Below are 14,673 nucleotides of genomic sequence, written 5' to 3'. Positions count from 1 at the left end.
CGATTTTATCTAAAGCTTTTGACATGGTTAATCACCAACTCCTTTTACACATACTGAAATCCCTTTCACTCGATCCTCTCGCCATGAATTGTTTCAAATCTTACCTAGAAAACCGGCAACAGGCAGTATTCTGGCAAAATAAACTATCTAATCACCTTCCCATTTCCCTTGGTGTTCCACAGGGCTCCATATTAGGCCCACTCCTATTTTCCATTTATATTAATGATTCAATCAGCAATTCCACGCACTAACTGCATTCAATATGCAGATGACTCTACTATAATCTAATCAGCCACTTCTCAAACTGAACTTCAGTCTCTTACCCAAAAAGCTTTCAGTACTGTAGAGCAATGGTTCTCAAACCACTGTCTCCTCCTAAACCCCCAAAAAACTCAACTGTTACTCTTCACACCAACCCGAAAGTCCATACAGTTCACACTCTCATCTAATAATGGTACTCTTATTTCTCCTGACCTAACCACTAAACTCTTGGGAATAACAATAGACAACAACCTCAACTTTGATATTTATATAAACAGCACAATAAAATCAGTTAAAAAACTGGGGTCCTTTTACAGAATCAAACCCCTTCTTACAGCAGTAGCTAGGACCGCCATAGCCAGAACTCACTTAATCTCCACTCTACTCTATACTTCACCTATATACACTAATCTTTCTAAAAACAACCTCCGCAAACTGGCAACATCCTATAATAATATTGCTAGATTTGCTACAGGCTCTCCTTTCAGAACTCATCACTGCCTGAATCTAAAACAACTTGACTGGCTAGAATTTCTTAACCAGCTTCAATTTCACCAGCTTGCTATAACCCACAAGACCCTGTATCAACCCACCAACACTCCAATACTCTCTAGCCTCGTTACACCCTACAATAATCTTAAGAACTTACGCTCCTCAAACAGACTGCTGAGCAATATTTCCAGATCCATCAACTTAGCAGGTGACTGCCTGTTCTCTAACACTGTTGGAAAGCTTTGGAATCTACTACTCACTGAACTCACAACTCTGACTTCTCTCTCACTTTTTAAAAGGAATCTAAAACTATTTCTCAATACACACTGGCTATGCTCCTGTACTAGCCCTGACTAACTTTTTTTCCTTTACACTAATCATCACTCTACAGCTCTATAGTCTTACCCTTAAAGAATCAATATAACATGTTACTGCAAATAAAAATTATGTATATATGTATATTGCACCCTCCCTTGTACATTGCCCTTTGCTGCCTATTGCGCATGTTATGCTCACTGAGTATTGTATTTTGTACTTTCTAAAAAACTAATGTTTTTATGAAACAATAGCTGTTTTTGTTTAGTTTTATCTGTTTTGACTTTTATATTAATTCTGTATGTTTCTTGGAGCTTATCTCCCCGGGCCTCTACTGAAAATGGACATGTATCCAGCTAGACTAGCCCGGTCAACAAATGTAAAATAAAATAAATAAATTATTGCTACAACATGACTTTGTCTCCAAAGTATTTTTGTTCTTGATCTGCAACCTTCAGATTTACGCAAAAAGAGCATGGGATTCGTTGGTAATAGTTTCTACCCTTGACAATCAAAAGGAAATGAATGTGTTGTCACCTTATAAAAATTGTGAAATAATATATTTGAAAACATGTAGCTATATTCCAGAAAAGAGAAATGACCTATGTTGTATATTGGGTTGAATCTGAGTTTGTCAAAATGAAAATATTTTAGTAGTATTTTGATTTAAAAAGAAAAGTTATTCAAGTAATTTCTGAATTAAAAAAAAATCTAATACACTAGAAACAAAATGAGCAGGCCTATTGAAACGATACCCCATGTCAGTCCAGTTCTCTGCACACTGGTCTTGCAACGAAGTAATTCACAATTATAACATGCATGTTGGTACACACATTTTTTAGACATATTGGTAAATATTGCCTGTTTTCATTCAGATATTGCCAAAGCCTCTCTGTGCACTGCTGTAATTAACAGCAGTCACATTGCAGGATGGAGATGTATAACACACAAAGCAATAATCTGGAAAAAGCTGTACCATGGGCACGTTTACTGTGTAATAGTAGCAAAGTCTTCAAATAAATCTACTTTATTAGACCAAGTGATGATCTATCCACTGGTATAGCAATTACTGAGAAGTGACATTCTCGTAAATGTTAAACTTGTTCTGAGTGTATATTTTATTTCCCTATGTAAAGTTGTGGAGTTTTTTGCAGACTTGTATTGTGTATATTCCTCCACCCAGCACCTTAGATCTCCAGGTAGCAAGAAAAAGAAAAAATAAATAAAATAAAATATGGTACTGGTTTGATGTAGTTACTAATCTGGAAGATATTACCTTATACCCCCAAGTTATGCTGTCTGTTTCTCTTTTTATTCCAGTTCATACCTCCCTGGACAAGCCTGTCTCTCTGATACCAGCCAAGAAACTGTATAACAGTTAACAACATGGGAGCGTCCGGTATCACTGTGTATGGCTGCAACTGACTAATGTCTCTCTCCAGTCCAAGTTTTAGTGCATGTATGTAGTTTAACTTGCACACAAACTTGCTGTTGTACAAAATTAAGCACTGCTGATAATTATATTTACTTTGCTCTGGGTGAGCACGCTACCAGCTGTCCTATTACGCCCCTTGCCATAGCACCCTCTGTTCTATTTCCTCCTGCCACAATTTGCTTTACCCAGTTAATATCATACTTGTTAATTTAGTTTAACTACCATTCGAGTAACTCTCTCCACTTTGAGTAGCCCACCTTTTCAGTGTTGACAATATCCATTACATTTCTATTTTCTGGGATACTGAAACTGGCTACACACCAGTGGCCCTCTGGACACCTAGACAGGTTGTTTTTCTGATAAATTCTGCTGCCGGTTCATTCCTCTTCATTCACCCTCGCTATGCTCAGACTCACTCCCCTGCCCTACCCACAATTCCCACCCACCCCCCACATAGCCTACATTTATTTTCAAGCCATCTTGTCACCACCCCCAAACCATCCAATCACTCTACAGGCACACCTCACAACCATCTCCCTCAGATCTTTCAACACACACACTTTCTCATTGCAGGGAACATCTTCCCCCTTTACCCTTTCTCCTACCTACTATTCAACTCTCCCCAGTCTTGCTCTCCATAACTTATAGTACCCTCTTCCAACTACCACTCTTACCATGCTCACTAATCCTATAATAACATCACTACTACTTCTACCCTCTAACCCTGCATCTTACCATACTGATATTCATTATCTCAAATCAACACCTACCTCCTCCTGCATTTAAACTCCCACATAACATGTTTTATGCCATATCTTCATCACTACATAACACCACTATCTCTCCCTTTTTCCCTTATAAAATACTCCAACGATCTCCCATCCATAGTATTAGACTTAAACATACACACACACTTCAAAAAATATTTTCCTCCTAAACCCAGCTTAAATCCTACCATCCACAAGCAGGTAATATATACCCTAACCCAGGATCTACCCTACCTTACCCAACCCCAGCCCAAACGGTCCATCCTTCCACCCATCTGCCTAACACTTCCAATCGCAGTGCACACCTATCTCACTCCTGTACTCCCCATTCTTCCAAACACTATTTTTCCATAATAGCTATCAACATTCAAAGCCTTCTTAATAAAAATCACTGACCTTCATGCTTGGATCTCCCAATATTCCCCACACCTACTTGTAGGAAACCTGGCTCAAACCCCCGTATTCCAAACTCTGATATCTTGCCCCCTGGCTACAACATGGGACCACTAAAAAAGGTGGAGGTGTGGTAATTCTTTTCTCTCAACATCTCTCTTTCCACCATTCCAGTAAACCTGCCTGATTTTCACCCAGCGGAAATCCTAATAGTAATTTGCCACCTTAATGACCACAAAAAGCTTGCCATTGCTGCTGTTTATATTCCTCCTAGAAAGAATATTCCTGTTCTTGAAAACATACTTTCCTGGTTTTCTCTAAATCTACCCTATGAAACTATACTACTAGGAGATGTTAATATAGATTGCAAGTCTCTTGAGACCCTTCCCCTGTCCAAAGCATCAATTTATTCGGCTTCACCCAACTTATCTCCAACCCCACAAGACTCAACAAAACTCCCATTCAAGGCACAAAAGTTGACTGGATCCTGTGTAACAACCCCCAACTCTAAGTGACCACTTACCCATCAGTATACAGAGATACCCACCCCAACAACAACAAAAACATCTATACAAATTCTGCTGAAAACTCAGACTTCAATCCCTCCACTCTCAATGACAGTCTTTCTGCCATTAACTGGTCTATCTTGCACTCTCTTCCTCTTGAAGATGCAGTACTCGAATTTAACCACATCTTCCTAAACACTCTAGACTCAAACCCCCCCACCCACCCCCACGTAAAATAAGAATAAAGTCAAATTATGCACCCTGGCTCAGTAAAGACACCCATAAACTAATGCATAAAAGAGACAATGCCTGGAAAACGTGGTATAAAAGTAAATCCCCTCCCACCTCCAGCTATTTAAAGGACTTGGAAATCACACCAAGAAACAAATATACAATGATAAAAAGACCTACTACACTAAGGCACAAGCCACTGCTCAATCAAACCCCCAAAATTTCTTGAAGTATTTACTCTATCCTCCACCCTGACAAACCTCAAACTCCCAATCCCTACCCTAACCAAGACACAGCCTCTCTCCTCAATCAATTTTTCATGGACTTCATAAGCAAGTTAATACAAACCAAAATCCCCCCCCCCAAAAAAAACACCACCCCCTACCTGCAAACAACACAAGTTTTATCTCAACCCTGTATCAACTTCCTACATAAAGTTTGTGCTTCTCAATCTAAAACCCTGTTCTCCCTCTACCGACATGCTTCCTCCTCAATTCCTCAAACTTGCAGCAAACTCCATCACCTATCCAGTCTCCATTCTTATTAATTGATCTATTAAAGAAGCTTCTGTACCCAAAATCTAGAAATCTTTCTACATTATCCCCCTTCACAAAGGCGGTAACCCCAATGATCCCTCTAACTACAGGCCTGGTAACGCCAATGATCCCTCTAACTACAGGCCTATTGCTATACTTTTCCCACAATACAAGATTCTAGAGAAATGCATTCACATCCAAATACTTAACTTCCTCTTCCAAAACAACCTTCTCACCTCCACCCAACACGGTTACTGGCCACACCACAGCACCTCTACAGCCCTGCTATCCTTCACCGACACCATTGCTGAAGCTAGGAACAACAATAATCTAGTCTCATATCTGTTCCTAGACTTATCTAAGGCATTTGACATGGTGTCACACCCCAAACCTTTGACTAAATTAGCCAGCCTTAATCTGTCCAGCTCAACACTCTCACGGTTTTCAAGTTATCTCACAGACCGGCTTCAATCTGTCAGATGGCAATTGTCTTGCTCTTTTTTCTTACCCATACACATAGGCATACCCCAAGGCTTTATTCTTGGACCTCTTCTTTTCAACATCTTTATTAATGACCTCCACTACTTAACCCCCCTCTACCGTCATACAGTATGCTGATGACTCCACTCTGATTACTTCCTACTCAATCTCACAACTTCAGGCACACACGCAACAATATTTCTTTCTTGTTGAAAAATGGCTAATGGATAATCAGCTTATATTAAACCCCCAAAACACTAAGCTAGTCCTCTTTTTCTCCCCAAAAACAATGACCACCTTAAGACTACCTTTTCTACGTAGTCACTAAACAGTACCATCATAAATGTAGATATTCTCACAAAACTACTTGGAATGACTATGGATGACCAAGTAAAATTTGACTTTCACATGCACTGTGCAATTAAGAAAACTAACCAAAAACTTTGCATGCTTTACCGCAATTCAAAATTCCTCTCTGAATCCAGACACACCCTAGCCCAAGCCTATCTCTTCCTAGCCTCTTCCCCTATGGATCACCAGTCCTAACCAACCTTGAATCCTGCCTACTCTCCAAGCTGGAACAAACCTATAATAAAACTGCCAAATTTGCAGCCAGCTTACTTAATCCTACCCACCACTGTACAGCTTTCCACAAGCTACAATGGCTTGAATTCTCCCACCATTTAAAACTATCCCAACTACTCTTAACCCACCTCATACTTAATAAACCCACTGCTTGTCCCTCTCACACCAATTTAGTTACCTGCTATTCCCCCCTCATCCCCTCCGCAGTTCAGAGAAACTACTTCTTGAAACATGTACACCAAAAATTAACATAGGCAAGCTCCTATATCAATCGTCCAGAACAAAAAATCTGGAACAACCGACCCTCAAACTTGCAAAAACATCATACAAACAAACGGCTTCAAAATAGAACTAAAACACTTCCTTCAAAAATATTGGACTTGCCCCTGTCAAAAGTCAACCCGACCACTCTGACTTCACCAAATATACTTCATCTCAACAATTCCTGACTGCAAATTGCACACTCCTCCTTGTACTTGTTCTCAAATCATATGTAATTTTACATATTTATATATTTCTGTATATGTTAACGGTTTGCATTTAAATTGACCAGGGAAAGCTTGGTGACCACGGGTTGTCGAATGACATTTGGCCAACCCGTGTTGCTGATCCTTCCCTTGTGCTAGTTCCATTTCAGCAAATGCTAAGTGCATTCGTAAAAATGAGGTTGGTAATTGAACTAGAGATCGCGGTACAGTGGAGATCAGGAAATGTACCCTTTTCCTTACTGTAGTGCGATCTCTGAGTTGGAATATATATTTTTCAGGAGGTGTGGGGGGGGGTTTGCCCCCTTGCAAAATCCTCACATTACATCTGGTGCAGTATAGGACTGCATCCTAATATCTAGCAAGGTCGAATTCGCATATTAATATGTGGATTTGACATTTTGCACATCTGTACACTCCATTTTCTGTTTTCCAAGTCGATATTACTGCATTTCATACTTATGATAGTAAACAGTTAACAACTATGCTGTATTTTCTTTTTTGCTATACTTTAATACTCTAATCTGTGTTATTATGTAAAGAATTACTGTTGGGGCTTTTCTCCGCGGGTTTCCACTGAAAATGGGCTTTTGCTCAGTTGGACCAACCCAGTTAAATGCTTAATAACTAAATAAAATAAATATAGTCCATTATTACATGACTGGTGGTCATGGTACTTGAATGGCTGCATGACTTCAGTGTCCCTATCCTGACTTCAATAAACTTGAATTTAAACATTTTCTTAACTTGAGATCTAGATGTCCAATTTCAAGGGTATTTGAATAAATATATGTGCCACATCAAAGTCATAGGAAGAGTGGGGAAAGGAATCTGTTAGAGAGTTGTGGTCAGCACTGTAGTAGAGTCACCATCAGGTCTGTGCAAGTTAAATGCATCAGTTAGTGTGAGTGTTTTAACTGTAGCAAGGAGCTAGGAAGTCTGTCTGCTACGGTTTGTTAAAAATGTCTGGCATAGAAGAAGCTAGTATGTAAATAGATTGTTTGGTGGTTATGAAATTTGACTCTTAGCCTGTAGACGCTTCCCTTTGGTCCTCCTCTTTAACAGGACCTTTTTCTGGTACTCCACTTCATTCTTGCATTCTTTTGGGGTGAGGGGGAGTGTCAGATGGGCTGATTGGCAGGGGTTACATCTGCTACAGCTAAAGCTCTGGGGCACTCTTCCTATCCACTCTTTCCACAATAATCTGAATTTCTTTTTCTTGCAAATACAGCACTGCATATTGCAGTTTAATGTAATCAGATTTTGGAGATGCATTTTTTTGAAGTATAGGGACATGGTGCCATTGTAGAACTGTATTCAGACCAGTCACAGCTTAGTGATTTGCACTTTGCAATACAAGTTGCTACTGGTTTCTACTTCTGTCTGGAACCCATATATACTCAAATACATAAGCACATGTATTGTCCATCTGTTTCCTTCAATACAAGTTCAAGGTAGCTATTGGCCTCTATTCCAATTATTTTTTGTCATTACACAAGACATCTGTTATCACTTCTTGAAACAAATTGTGAAGCCCGCCGTTCATGACTTGCCCGTTTGAAAAACTGCAACATACCTTTAAGGGCATTTTTACTTGGATAGTTTATGCATGTGTATGGGTGTAACAGACTTTAAAAATTCTGGCATATACTACACTTAATTTTTCTTATTATATGTGGCCAGTTTAAATGCAAGTTCATTACTTCTTTTCATTTGGCATTAAGGGGTAATTTTATTGTTTAAACAAATTTTTCCACTGCTTGTTGACCTCTCAGCTGTCCCTATATTGGAAGAATGTTCCTATTTTCAGACCTAGGGCGGCCACGGTGGTGCAGCGGTTAGTATTGCTGTCCCTATATTGGAAGTATGTTCCTATTTTCAGACCTAGGGTGGCCACGGTGGTGCAGTGGTTAGTGTTGCCGCCTCAGAGCAAGAGGTTCTCTTGTTCGATCCTCGGCTGGGGTGCCTTCTGTGCGGAGTCTGCATGTCCTCCCTGTGGTCGCGTGGGTTTTCTCTTGGTGCTCCGGTTTCCTCCCACATCCCAAAGACCTGCTGTAGGTGGATTGGACACTCTAAATTGGCCCTAGGCATGAGTGCATGTGTATGTGCCTTCTGTGGAAGGTTGGACGCCGGGCTGGCAACTCGACACCATAAAAACTCCACTGCCAATCATGAGCAGACAGGTGATCTGCTGTGGCGACCCCTAACTGGGAAAAGCCAAAAGAAGAAGCAGCTCCTATTTTCAGACCTAATTTACCCCTGCTCACGATGTACCTTTTTTGGTGGTATGTCCATATTTTCAGTCTTTATTTACCTCTTCATATAATTTTTTGAAGCCTCCCTCATCACCCATGATTTTTGAAACTGGCTAGCACTAGCATACAGACAACCACCTTATACGACCAACATATTTGTAGTACCAATAATTTAAAGAAAGAGGATATGCATCTTACATCTCCCTTTTTTTCAGAAGCAATTAAAACAATTAAATGACCTTGTGTGGTAGAAATTTGAGAGTCCACAGATTTTACAGAGTCGTGTGCCATTTACTCTTCAACTTTTATGGTAATTAAATGTCCAGATTTTTTGCTGGATACACCTATTTTTTAAGAGCCTTTGTACCTAGTTTCATAGTCTGCAGTTTAGAGCAGTGGCGGATCCAAGAATTTGCAAGGGGGGGGGGGGGATCGCAGTCTGGTCAGTTGAGTACCGGGGTGAGACTGGGAAGTGGGACACTGGGTTTGGTGGTTGTGGAAAGATTACCTTAAGAAGGTCTCGCGTGTGGAAAGAAGCAGTATACATTCAGTTCCACATGATAATGCTCTGGATGTGGTAGTAGAAACTGCTATTTCCTGTACAGCACGCAGTACACATACAGATAGTAGAAATATTTTCAATGCTTGCCTGGAAGAGATGGTTACCTATACCAAGTCACATTCTCCTTCCATGGCATAGTGGGCATATGCACTGTTATGAACTTGGAAAGTATCCCACTGAAGGTGAAAACGGCCATGGAGAAATGTTTAGTTTTTTTAAAAATTAAATAATGACTTATGTGGAAACAGCGAAGTTAAGTTTAAGTATCACAGTAAGTAAGAAAGTAAATGTCATGTAAAAAATCACAAAAAACAAATAGTTTAGTCGCAAGCAGTGTCTAAGAATATTGTAACCACTGTAGCATTATAGAAAGGATTTCAAGTCAAAACCACCTTTGTTATGCAAGCTGTAATGTATACTACAGGCACAGATGTTTGCATAAATTAGTAAAAGCTTCATTTAAATGATGTACCAAATAACTAACCTGCTAAATCTTTCCTAAGCATAATGATTTTGGACAGTTTACTGTTCTTGAAATGGTTTTAAGCACAATTAATTATCTTTAGGAAGTCTTTTTAATAACAAAAGTCCTACCTTGTCTGTCCTCTCAAGTTCTAGATTAGGTGTGAGGGGGGGAGAGGCAGTGCCTGACTCCAGGAGTTCAGAAATGTTATTATTGGTTGTCTTCTTTTTCAAATCAAAGTCCATTGAACGTAAACAAAAGGAAAGGAAAAAGCTTGTTTTGAGAGGAGAAAGATGGGAAGTAAAGGAAGAAGTGCGTTTCAAGAGAGAGAGTTTCAGATAGAAAGGTGGAAAGGGAAGCAACAGGAGTGTTTATAGTGACAAAGACAGAAAATTGCATCTGGAGAAAAAGTATTCTAAATAAGATTACTACGAGAATAAATGGTTGTTTCTAAGTTAAGACTATGGGAATTGTATGTATAACATTGGTTAGAAATGTACAGGAGTGTGAGTTAGGCATGCAAAAGAAAAAAAAGATCTGTTTGTTAGCTTAAGTTTAGGGGACTACAGATGGCAGTCCACCACTACCATAAATTATGCAGTTGAGTTTCCCACATTTGGGGAAATCCTAGGAATCAACCCAACTGAAAAGTAGAGTCCCAACCTTCTTCATGGTATTCCTTCCGGAGGCAAGTATGACTTTGGTTATTAAGAACCTGGCAATTCTGTATGTGGTTAGTCACAAAACTAGGTTTGAGAAAGGAAAGAAAGAAGCCTATTTTGAGGAGGGAAAAACCGAAAGGAAAGGCAAAAGCGTGTTTTGAAAGAGGAAGATGGAAAGGAAAAGAAGCAGCATGTTTTGAGAGAAAGTTTGAGAGAAATTCAGAAAGGAAAGGAATGTTTTAAGAGAAAAAGTTAGAAAAGTGCACTTGTAGAAAGAGGTGAATGTTGCAAATAGCAGTAAATGATTGCCTTTTCGGAGTTAGGAGTTTGGGGAATTGTGTGTGTGTGTGTGTGTATGTGTATATGTATGTATGTATATATGTATATATATATATATATATATATATATATAACATTGGTTAGAAATAGAAGCTTGACAGCTAAGCATGGCAGAACAAAAGAAACTGATCTGTTTGTTGGAATAAGTTTGGAAGACTGCATCTATGCAGTTCCCCATTATCATAAATTATGCAGTTAAGTTTTCCACATTTGGGGAAATCACAGGGGTCTACCCAACCGAAGATTACGATGGAAGAGCTTCATCCTGGGGAAGCCACCCTCTTGATTGTGGTATTTCCCGTGCCATTTAAGTATGCCTTTGGTTACTGACAGCCTGGCACTGGTGTATGAGGTTAGTGACAAACCTGGGTTTGAGAAAACCAAGGAAAAGAACAAAAGGAAAGAAAAAATTCTATTTTGAGAGGAGAAAGATGGAAATGAAAGGATAAGCTGTGTTTCAAGAGAGAAAGTTTAAGAGAAAAACAGAAAGGAAGAAGTGTGTTTCAAGAGATTAAGATGGAAAAGAAGTACTTTTGGAGAAAACGGTAAGTTTGTAAATTAGAGTAATGCAAGAGTAAATAGCTGTTTCTGAGTTAGAAGCTTGGGGAATGGGGATGTACAACATTGCTTAGAAATATAGGCTTGTGAGCTAAGCATGGTAGAGCAAAAGAAACAGATCTGTTAGCTTAAGTTAAGGGAACTGCATGAATGCAGGCCCACACTATCCTACATTATGCAGTTGCGATTCCCACATTTGGGGAAATCACAGGGGTCTACCCAACCGAAAAGTGCAGTGGGAGAGCCTCATTCTGGGGAAACTACCTTCTTGATCGTGGTATTCCAACTGCCAAATAAGAAAGATGGAAAGGAAAGAAAGCATGTTTCAAGAGAAAGTTCAAGAAACAAACACAGAAAGGAAGGAAAGAATTATTTAGCGGGACTGAAAATGTTAAAGTATTGCAGAATAGGAGGAATCTCACAGAACAAGAAGAGAATCGACTGCAGAATTCCAAACAGAAAATAAAGGGTTACCTCGATTAATATGCACAACTTTAAACAGATTGCTGTTAAGCAACTGTTTTTTGATAACTCTAGAGCATGAAAACTTTTAACAGTGACTCAAGTAACAGAAGTAGAAAGGGCTGTCGCCAAGCTTAAGGAGCCTATAACAAGGAAGGTAACGAGATTGTGTAGAGGCATTAGAAATATTTCAAAAATGTTATTAAAGATGGAAATCAAGAAAAGATAAAAATGGAAATATTTATGGAAGAAATAAATATGCCAATGTTAGAAGCAGATGAGGCTCAATTACTAACAGGATAGGAGGAGATGAGATAAAAATGGTGATGTATAACCAGACTACAGGAAAGTCCCCAGGAATAGATGGTATTCCTGTGAAAGTTTGGAAGCTAAGAGGGGAAAAAATGAAAAATCTGAAGGGTTTTGTTTAACAGTATTTTAAGAGAAGAAGTACCAACATCCTGGAAGAAAGCAGTGGTAGCTGTAATACCTAAAGAGGGTAAAGATCCATCAGAACCAGCTTCATACAAGCCCATTTCAATGCTAGACCATGATTATGAAGTGTTTTGTCTATAATGGCTAAAGAAATGGCAAAAATAATGCCAGAATTGATAGATATGGATTGATGTGGTTTTGCGGAGGGGAGGCAAACATTTGACAACATTAACAGAACATTGATGATCCAGTGGGAAGCAGAATGCAGGAAAATACCACTGTTGCTGGTGGGGCTTTATGCAGAGAAAGCATTTGACAGAGTAAGTGTTGGGACTTTATGAGCAGGGCAATAGAAGCATCTGTATTTCCTGATAAAATTATAAGTTTGAGTAGGAGGATATATGAGGGATTGGAGGTGAAAATTAAAGTGGGTGGGGTCCTCTCTGCTTTCTGTTTCAGTAGAGGAACACGGCAGGGGTGTCCTCTTTCCCCTTTATTTGCATTATATTTAGAACCACTGACAAAGAAAATAAGGGACTCAGAAATTCAAGGATATAATTCGCATAGTAGTCAAGAAAAGACAGCTCTATTTGCAGATATTATTTTATACCTGACAAAACCAGAAAGGACATTATAGTGTTGTGCAGCATTTTGAGAGGGTTTCAGATCTTTTCAGGATACAAAATTAATTAAGCTAAAACAAAGGCAGTAGCAGTTAATTATGTGCCCATACTCAAATTGGTTCAGCAATATCCATACTTCAGGGGACATGATAAAATTAAGCATTTAGGAGTATGGATAAAGAAAGATTATGGTGTGGCAGCTTAAGGATATGTGGGAAGAGCCTTAAAAAAAATGCAAAAACTGAGAAAATCGAAGCTCTGTTATATGGACCTGGATAGTAAGATGCAAGCAATTAAAATGTTTTTAGTCCCTTTTAGTCTTGTACGCAGGTCAGGCATATTTTTTTATCAACCAGAGCAGAAGTTGTGGATAGCAATTAATAGAGAGCTGAAGGATTTAAACTGGAAGGTCAGGATGGCAAGAGTTAAGTGGGATAAGCTGATTCTTCCAGTAGAACAAGAAAGATTGGGATTACCTGATTTGAAGGGGTATTTCAGAGCTACACAGTTAAGACTACTATACATAGGACAAGCAGAAACCTATAACTCAAAGTGGATGATGAAATGGGGGGAAGCCTGGTATTTTGGATGCAGACCTTTAAGGAGAATAACAATAATCATACAGAATGTTATATGCATAAAGTAGAAGAAAGTATTCTAAGAACTAAGCAAACACTGGAAAGGAGATTCTGCCGATAGGGATGACTGCAACTAGAGATATAAACAATAAGCAAGAGGGTGGCTGGAATTTATTGGAGAAAACTGGCAAAGGAACCAAGATATCTGGAGCCAATAACTAGGAAAAGGTAATGGAATGGAAAGATGCCAAGAATTTGCACTGGAGGTTAGAGATTGCCTTCCATGTCAAGGATCAATATCTGAGTATAGGCAAAGAGAAAGAAATAGGGGGTCCTAAACAAAAGACCAGCACTGGTAGAGGTTTTAGTAGAATCTGGAACAGAAGCTGCCATTAAAAAGGAATAATTAGTAGAACATATAAAAAAAAACAGTGCTGATAACTGAAAATGATTGGGTAGATTATAAGTAATGTATAATGTTTGCAACTGGGAGTATGTCAGTATGGTTTGTGATGTAAAATGCTTGCAACTAGGATTGTGCTGGTATGCTTTTTCATTTAGATAAATGTATGATTGACTTAAGTGGTGGTAAAGATGTTTCTTGTCTAAAAAAAAATAAAAGGCAGGAATTGAATAATTAATGTAATGTTTAGGGTATATGATATATAGCAATATATCTGAAGTATAATGTTTGTAAATGTGAGCTTGTTAATGCAGTTCGATTTAAATGTAAATTTGCCTGTGTCACAAGATGGTGTTAAAAAAGCTGTTGAAGTTCCTGAAATGCTACACATCACATTAGCAAAGCAAATGATTGGAAACAGCAGTGGAAAATTCTGAAAATAATTCAAAACTGAGGATCACTAGGAAACATTTATGTAAGCATACACATCTGGTTTTCCCATTCCTTAAGCCAGTGATTTTATGAAAATGTGTGCCTTATTTATTTTGCAATTAGTTGATAATGACACCAACTTTGAACTTCTGGGAAAAATAAAACCCTGACCGCTGTTAAAAAAAAAAAAAAAAAAAAAAAAAAAAAAATCTGAAAATTCACAATGGAACAACACTACAGTAAAAGAAAAATCATGTCTAAAGGAAAACACATTTCCTCCACACAATATTTAAAGTAGTTGACAGTAAAGTTCATTGGACACTGAGAGTTGTTCCTAAAATTACACTTCACCCCTACAATATCTCTGCCAGGGATTGCTAAATATATGAGGGTCCTGGTTGCAGTGGAACACCCA

At 38.7% G+C, this 14,673-nt stretch overlaps 2 non-coding genes and 1 pseudogene across 2 annotated transcripts; all 3 read right to left on the bottom strand.

The window, feature by feature from the left end:
- Positions 1-10,322: 10,322 nt before the first annotated feature.
- On the bottom strand, positions 10,323-10,462 carry LOC122795118 (annotated as a pseudogene).
- Positions 10,463-10,917: 455 nt separating this feature from the next.
- On the bottom strand, positions 10,918-11,082 carry LOC122795104. Its single transcript, XR_006363736.1, has one exon. It is a non-coding gene; the product is annotated as a U1 spliceosomal RNA (small nuclear RNA).
- Positions 11,083-11,460: 378 nt separating this feature from the next.
- On the bottom strand, positions 11,461-11,626 carry LOC122795108. Its single transcript, XR_006363739.1, has one exon. It is a non-coding gene; the product is annotated as a U1 spliceosomal RNA (small nuclear RNA).
- Positions 11,627-14,673: the final 3,047 nt, after the last annotated feature.

Source organism: Protopterus annectens, chromosome 2.part1 (genome assembly GCF_019279795.1).
Source record: "Protopterus annectens isolate FY-2018-M chromosome 2.part1, PAN1.0, whole genome shotgun sequence".
NCBI lineage: Eukaryota > Metazoa > Chordata > Ceratodontiformes > Protopteridae > Protopterus > Protopterus annectens.
The sequence above is the reverse complement of the archived record's forward strand: the minus strand, read 5'-3'. Positions and strand labels throughout refer to the sequence as shown.